The sequence below is a fragment of the Lissotriton helveticus genome (genome assembly GCF_964261635.1).
Source record: "Lissotriton helveticus chromosome 1_1 unlocalized genomic scaffold, aLisHel1.1 SUPER_1_unloc_36, whole genome shotgun sequence".
Taxonomy (NCBI): domain Eukaryota; kingdom Metazoa; phylum Chordata; class Amphibia; order Caudata; family Salamandridae; genus Lissotriton; species Lissotriton helveticus.
The window spans coordinates 16,958-25,434 of record NW_027611677.1 but is presented as its reverse complement, the minus strand read 5'-3'; the positions used below and the strand labels follow the sequence as shown (position 1 = coordinate 25,434).

General features: G+C 49.6%; 1 long non-coding RNA gene across 1 annotated transcript; it reads left to right on the top strand.

The window, feature by feature from the left end:
* Positions 1 to 1,229: 1,229 nt before the first annotated feature.
* LOC144805967 (uncharacterized) lies at positions 1,230 to 7,917 on the top strand. The gene is made up of 3 exons (XR_013605643.1): positions 1,230 to 1,343; positions 7,371 to 7,494; positions 7,671 to 7,917. It is a non-coding gene; the product is annotated as an uncharacterized LOC144805967 (long non-coding RNA).
* The last annotated feature ends 560 nt before the right edge of the window (positions 7,918 to 8,477 follow it).

The following is an 8,477-nucleotide window of genomic DNA, read 5'->3' as shown; positions in this document are numbered from 1 at the left end:
AACCCCCGATCAAGACATCGCAGCACAAACCCCCATGGCCCCTGAAGAACGAAGAACGGGTCTCTCGCCAGACGAGATCCAGGAACGAGAAAGAACCCGACTACACGAGCTGGAAATGGCCCGGCTCAAAATGGACGTTGAACTAAAGTTGGCCGAACAGAAAATCAACTTAGAGCACCTGCGTCTCCGAGAAGAAAGAGAGGAGAAACAGAGACAAAGGGAGCTCGAGGAAAAGAAACTGGCATATGAACATGAGCGGAAATTAGCTGAAATCGACCTACGCAAACAGAATAAAGAAACAGGGGTGCCCGAGCAACCCCACACTCCAGGGGCAACAGAGAAGAAGGTACACATCCCCAAGGATGTCGTTCGAGAATACTTCCGAGAGGACGACATCCAGCAATGGTTTAAGGCCTATGAAATCGCTATGACTGCACACCGGATCGATAAAAAAAAGGCTGGCTGAGTCTTTATTTCAGTTATTTATCTACTTGATATTTGTTGGCAATTCTGATTTTGTGGGTCAATAGCATGGTAATTGTATTCCTTAATGCATCAAAATGTGCCTGTCCTATACATACCATGCCTTTTCCTCTGGCTAAATTCCCGCAGGGTTGCTTTGCTGAAATTGAACAAAAAGGGTAATTACCGAGTGTGATAGGCATCAAACACTTACAATCTCGGTCTCTGGGCAAACAGGTGTTTGAAGGGGGATCGAAATTTAATGGGCGAGTTATAATCCTGCTGTGTACTTTTATGTATTCCCTATCCAAGATACATAGATAAACTTATGCCTGCAAGCCTTGTTACTTAAATGTAAATACTAATCAATAGACTCTCCAGCAACATTAAAGAGTTGATTTTCATTGCTTGATTTCGTTGCTTGATTTTGCAACTAAGAAAGTGTCATTGGTATTCATTGAAATGTCACTCATAATTTCATTGAAATTATGAAAATGTCACACATCGCAGTCTTAAACCTTGGCAGCTTACAAAAGAAGTCAAGGGGGTTTTTCATTCTAATGATTTTCTATTTTAAATCTCCCCCTCCCTGTCCTGAAATGTTGGCTGTGTGATTATTACTGGATTTTGAGACTCTTCACTCCCTGGATCCAGAGCACAAGCCCCCATGGGGCTGCTGCTCAAGCCTTGCTGTCACTGGAGGGGGCGTGGCCAGCCAGAGACATTTGCATACCCAGAAGCCCCTGCGGCAAACACCCGATTCATCACTACAGGCGACACAGGCGTTTGTGTAATTGGAGAAGGAGCTCCTGTAGCTGTGCACTCTCAAGAATTCATGAAAGTGACTGGCACGTCACTGGTGTAAAGTCACTCTAATAGTAGTAAGTTATCTTCTTTTTGTCATTGGCGGACGGTGAAATGTTCTATCTAAAGGTGATTTTCCAATTGTCCGCGGGTCACGCGCACCCCGTGTGGCCGTGAGAAGCGGAAGTTGTTGTAATTTTTGTAGGGTTTCTCCACAAGAAGCTCCGTGATTGGTTGGAACTGTGAATATCCGGGGGGGAGGGGCGGGCGGGCGGAGGCGCCATTAAGAAGGGAGTGAGGAGAGGAGAGTAGAGATGCTCGGGCGGCCGACAGAGCGGGCTGACGGACCGGGGGGTATTGAGGGCTGCAGGGAGGGGGCAGCGGCGCGGGTACACGATGGGGCAGGCCGGTGGGGCGAGTGGGAGACCGTCAGCCCTCGGCTCTTGAAGTGACGGGTGCTCGCGCGGGAGGACGGAGGCGCCGGTGCCCCTGGGGCGGCGCCGCGAGGCCCGCTCTTCATTCCCTCAGAGCGAGTCCGCGGCTCGAGCCCGCGCAGGGAGAGGGTGCGGCGGACGGCTGGTGCCCCTGGGGCGCCGTTCTACGCCCAGTCTCCACGCCCTCGGCCCCTAGGGTGGATGGTGTGTGAGGGAGCAGGGCAGCGGTTTGCGGGAGAGGACGGCGCTGGGGCCGGGCCTGGTGCGGGGGTCGCACCGGGCGGGAGCCCGTCCGCGAGAGTCTCTCGGTGGCAGCTCTGCCCGAGGGAAGGGAGCGGGGCCGCGCAGCAGCGCAGGGGGCTTGGCTGGCCGACAGTTGGGGGGCGGAGGAGGCACGGAGGGGTGGACGGAGGGGCGGGCACGTGTGAAGGGAAAGTGCAGCAATAGCTGAGGAGTCGGGAGCCCAAGGGATTTATTTTATTTATTTTATTTTATGTGTTTTTCTATAGCGCGGACTTTACCCGAGGGTGTCAGCGCTTCACAATAGGAACAGAACTGAAACATGAGGAGAACATTACAAGTGAACAAAGTACAAAAGCAAACGTTACATTACATGACGGAAAAGTGACAATCGTGAGCCAACAAAATATAAGAGGAAGCAAACGGTGCATTACAGGAGGAAAAAGGGACGTGAGCAGGTTAAAAAGACGTACAAAATAGACGCAGAGGTATAATACTGCAATATAAGGAGGGCCCTCAAGCACAAGAACAAACATTACTAGGCCATGGTGGCACTTGTGCATACTTGGGATAAGAAGGAAGGAGTCTAATTACATACTTGGGGGGGGGGGGGGGGGGGGGTTAGCCTGATCCACATCTTGTGATCCTGGGCAGATTTATAAATGTCATCAAAGTACCAGAAAAAGGGTCTGGTCCTGGCGTGCGCTATGGGTGCCCCCGTAAAGAGCATCAATGCCGGAGTCAGGTCATGGGTACGAGGTCAAGGGGCCCAAAGAAAAGGCCGCAGGGAGTCTAATTGCAAAGGAAGGGGGGGGTTTCTCAGCCGGAGGTTCATGGCGCGGCCTGCACGGCCCGCTACCAGCTCTGGGGCTGTCAGCCGTAGGGAAGGCTGGACTCAGGCTCGGTGGGGGCAGTGAGTGCACCCTGTGCCCGGGCCCCAGAGTGCCTCGCCGATTCAGAGTGATATGCGGAGGGCCCTCGAGGCGCGGGCATTGGGGGCACCTGGGGGTGGCGGAGACAGCTGCGAGCTTAGAGGTGGACGGGGACGCGTCAATGCTCGGGGTGGCAGGCATGGCAAGGAGACCCGGGGGGCTGTGGGAGGCTGCCGGGGTGGTGGGTTGCGTACAGGTGTTGTTTATGTGGCCACTTATTGGTCTGCTGGTGAAAGCATTTGGGTTCCCCAGGGCGGGGAATGCGGGCAAGGGTCGCAGAATGCGTGCAAGGGTCGCGGAATGGGTGCAAGGGTCGTGGAATGCGGGCAAGGGCTGTGGAATGCGGGCAAGGGTCGCGGAATGTGGGCAAGGCTCGCGTAATGCAGGCAAGGGTCGTGGAATGCGGGCGAGGGTCGCGGAATGCGGGCGAGGGTCGCAGACCAGTTGCCCTAAGGATTGCCTTTTGGGTACACCCGTATGGTGCATAGCTGTAGTATAAGGCACAAAGTGGGTGGCAATTGTGTTCCACAGCTGGCTTCGCCCGGATGCGGGAGAGGGGGGAGGAGCTCGCTGTTGAGTGTGTCAAAGGTCTCAAAAGTGTGACAGGATCAGGCGGGCACCCATCTGGGCGGCAGCGGTGGAGGGTGATGCTGGCCAGAAGGATGTAAGTTTACAGTTCAGGCTGGGCATGCTGGACACGGAGAGAGGATTGCAGGAGGAGTGTGGATGGGTGCGCCCCGGACTGCGGGGGTCAAGGATATGTCGGGGGGGGGTGGGAGCACGTAGCGGTGGAAGAAAGTCACGGTGGCGTGGGGGTTCACTTCTAGACGAACAGTGCTCTACAGTGCTCTACATTGCTCTTTAAAGGGATCGGGATAGATATACGGGAGCAGCAGGCATACCATTGGGATTGGTCTCTGTTATACGGGTTGGTAACGTCATTCGAGGAAGAGGGTGATTTCACCTCTTAACTATTATGACTGATTAAGTGCCGTTAAGATAGGCGAAGGTGCAGGGATTCCTGATAGAGAAGACACGGCGCTGGGTTTTGGTAATTTGCTTCAGGCTTAATTTATAATGTCGAGGGATAAAGGTAGGTAACTTGCTCGGTTAATACTGCTGAGTGGGTATGGGATGCGCGGTAAAGATAGAAAAAAAAAAAAGCGCCAGTGAGGCATCATCGGCTCTGATTGCTGGGTAAAGACGGGAGGGACCGGGTTGGGGGGAGTGGGCCATCCAGGAACAGAAATATATAGAGATGAGGATATGGGAGTGGACGAGGAATGACCAGTTTTGTGCCAGGCGGATATAGCCAGATGCCTCGAAGGCTGTGGGAGGGGGCGGGACAACAGGCGGCGTGGAGCCGGGGGAGGGGCTGGGACAACAGGCGGCGTGGAGCCAGGGGAGGGGCTGGGACAACAGGCAGCGAGGAGCCGGGGGAGGGGGCGGGACAACAGGCGGCGTGGAGCCGGGGGAGGGGGCGGGACAACAGGCGGCGTGGAGCCGGGGGAGGGGCTGGGACAACAGGCGGCGTGGAGCCGGGGGAGGGGGCGGGACAACAGGCGGCGTGGAGCCGGGGGAGGGGCTGGGACAACAGGCGGCATGGAGCCGGGGGAGGGGCTGGGACAACAGGCGGCGTGGAGCCGGGGGAGGGGCTGGGACAACAGGCCACCGCTCCCACCAGAGAATCATTCAAACACCTCCACATTTGACAGAAGCAGGGCCCGTTCTCATACTTGGGGATACAGATAACTAACAATCCCAAGATCTGCTGGGGTTAAACATAGAGTGCCATGAATGCAAGATTAGTAACCACGTCAGGCTGGAGTGCTCTCCCCTCAATCTTCTGGGACTGACTGTGTTATTTAAGGATTCCATTTTCCCAAAGGCTCTTTACCTTCCCAAACTTCTGACAAAGATACCGCCGAGGGCATTGGCGAAATAGAATCTGAGATCAATGGCTATGTGTGCAGGGATTCAGCTGCAAGGGTAGCACATGCCAAGGGTATTCAGTCGCCAACATATGAGGGCCTGGGGGCAGTGGATATACAACTGTACTACTGGACAGCTCAAATGGTTCCAATAAATGACTGGATATTTGGTGACAGGGAAGACCCTGCTACCACATTGGGGTGGGGGGTTCCGGCGCTCTGCCCTGTGGTCCTGGCTTTACAGCACGAGAATTCCGCCACAGGTACACTCGATGACAGCTATCCCCACTGAGTGCTGGCTCAGCCAGGGGATGTTTGTATGCTTTGGCGAAAGCTCTCTTTCCAACAACTGACCTCAGTATATGGCTTACACCGATCCCAGTTCTTACAACACAGTCACGCACTTAGACAATAGGGGACAATCCCCGCACTGGCGCGTGCTCTCTTTCCAACAACTGACCTTAGACGACTTACACCGATCACAGTTCTTGCAAGTGAGACATGCAACTGAATAATAGGCAACATTCCCAGCACTGGTGCATGCTCTCTTGACAACAACTGACCTTAGATGACTTACAATGATCACAGCTCTTTCCACAGAGACACGCACTAGAACAATAGGGAACAGTTCCCGCATTGGTGTGTGTGCTCTCTTGACAACAACTGACCTTAGATGACTTACAATGATCACAGCTCTTTCAATAGAGACACCCACTAGAACAATAGGAAATAATTCCCGCATTGGTGTGTGTGCTCTCTTGACAACAACTGGCCTTAGACAGCTTACACCAAAACCAGTTCTTTCAACAGACACACTAGAACAATAGGGAACAATTCCAATCCACTCCCCGGGTACAATCCTTTGGAACCCAAACTTATGATGGGGAAAATTGGAGGCAAAGATATATCAGAACTATATAGGACCCTTGTAATCAACACACCCAACACCATGACGCACCTGAGGGGCACTTGGGCCGTCAAGATAGGCGAACTAGATGAGGACGACTGGGTAGATGCCAAAATTATAAACCAAGCACTCACTGATTCCCTCACACCTCAGACTAATCCAATTATAGGTCAGTTGTTGGAAAGAGAGCTTTTCGCCAAAGCATACAAACATCCCCTGGCTGAGCCAGCACTCAGTGGGGATAGCTGTCATCGAGTGTACCTGTGGCGGAATTCTCGTGCTGTAAAGCCAGGACCACAGGGCAGAGCCCCGGAACCCCCCACCCCAATATGGTAGCATTTCCTTTTAGTAGGCATGGGCATCAACACTAAGGGATCCATGCTGGTTCAGGAGAGTGGCTTGCAAATGCTCCAGTAAACAATAGAAAGCACTGATTAAAGAAAATAAGAGGATGAGATGGCACAGATAACATTCACAGGTTGGGTGGCAGGAGCAACAAAAGCTAGACCATTCCCACAAACTGAATGCTTAAAACCCACTAACTATGCTCAAACTTCATTATTCTGAGATGAAAAGAGCTAAACTAACTCAAAGATATAAAGATGAGATATCTAAATAGAGACAAGAATGTATTCCAAGGGGAAAAAACTGCCAAAAGCTACAATGGGAGCCAGTCACTAAACAGACAAGTAGTAAATTAAAGCAACAAAATCAGAGGGATTTATTATAGCAGTCTCAGGGTGGTTTTCTCTTACATGGAAATTAAATCTAGCAATGTTGAATAGGTTGGGGAGGTGGTGTTTGACTTTCAAAATAAATCTCCCATAATCCCTGAGATTTGCAGTTTTAAAGATTTTAAGTCACATGTCGTTAATAACTGAGAGACACTTGCCAAATTGCGATGGGTCCAGACTCCTCACTTGACTCAGATTTAGCCTAAGAAGTAAGAAACAAATTGTACCTACTCTCAGGTAAATCCACTGGATCATGGTTAAAGAGATAATTGAATGCAAGACCCTTGAATGATCATGTCCATCATCCATAAATTTCTCCAGTCATATCCCAGGCTTCCTAATCATCATCGAGAGGTCTTGTGGATATATACCCTCAACACAATAGACAAAGGACTCAATGAGAGTCAGGAGACTGCCATTATCAGAGCCTGAACGTAATTGCTGTTTGGGGCTTCTACCGCCTGCATTGCTTTTGATTTAGTTTGAAATCCATCTATTATGCTCTTCCGTTTACTCTTTTTTCTTTGAATCAACTTTCCTCCTTTTGAGGTTGGTTATTTGCCCAGTTTTTCTTCTTCCTTTTTTATATATTCTTTGCCTTGCAATCCCTTTCTCTAACCGATTGAGCAAGTGTTTGGCCTGAGAGAGGATTCTTAGATCCCCTTCTTCTTGCTTCTTTCTTGTGCTCGACCTCCAGGCTCTGTCATTACTAGAGGATCCCCTGCATTATTTGATAATATTCTTTTGTTTGCTTATTTTTATACTTGGTACGCACATTAGAGCCTTATTCTGCTCCCTTGTCTGAGGCCCATGTTTATCGTTAGTTCCTTTCTTTAGTGACTATTGTCGTTCTATTAAGAAGATGCTGGTGTTCCCTTATACGACGGGTTAGTATTCTGTCTTTTTGTTTCTTTTTCCTTATCTAGATGGAACCTGGCGTCTTTTTATATATGCGGAGGATATATCTGTCCCTTCCTCTATGCACTTTGAACTTAGCCGGAATGGAATTCTACCCTCTTTTTTGTCTAAATTCCTGTAGCACCGTTTACGGTAAGACCTGCGTGTTCTTTAGACGCTTACATTGTTTAATTTTTGTCCATATGCTGACTGGATACGTCTATTCTTTTTTTTAATTCCTTATTTTCGCATTATCATATGTATTCATCGTATTGCTTTTGAAAACATTATTTGAACATCGTATGTTTGATGGCGTGTATCTATTACAGGCTTGTCCCACAGCCACGCCATTGGATTTTTCTTCCCTGAGGAAGGTGAGACCCACACCGGGTCGATTACCGAAACGCGCGTTGGTGTTGTTTCTACTTTATGGACCACGTCTAAACTGATGATCCATGTTCTTGATTTTTATCCTTATGCCAATGTATTTTGAAGACCCTGGATATGTGTGGCGCTACCTGAATATTGGAACATTCATCTGTTCTCAGCTCACAATCTTTGTTATGTTTATCTATTAAAATTGGTCCATTTATTCTTATCTCTTGTATTGTTGGCATGAGTATGATTGGATTTCTGATTTTTCAGGGTGTTATGGTACGTGAGAGTATGAATCTGTTGGTATGAATGTGTGAGTGAGTGTGGCGTGGGATGTTATATACGGTCATTTTACAAATAAGATACTAACAAATTATAATACACTTTTGATATGTTTCTAATCTGTGCGTTGTGACATGCCTCTGTCTTTCTGGCCAGCTCCCTGGGTGTTTACATATTAGCGATGTATAGCGCATATTAAGTGTTATGGTAGAGAATATTTGTTCTGAGTAGCTTCCTAATCATACTCTTTTGGTCCTTCCAATCACCAATAAACGATTTGCCTTCCTAAAACTACTGGCCACCAACTTACCTAAGCTCAGTGACTGGCTAATCACCACATGTGTGATGATGTACTCTATAGAATGAAGCACTCACTCCTCTGTCAGCTCCCCTCTGCAGACCCCTTTTCCTGTATGCTGCCCCTTCTTCTCATCTCTAAAGCAAGGCTAATTCAAACTGTACTGCTGAAAAGCAGCAAT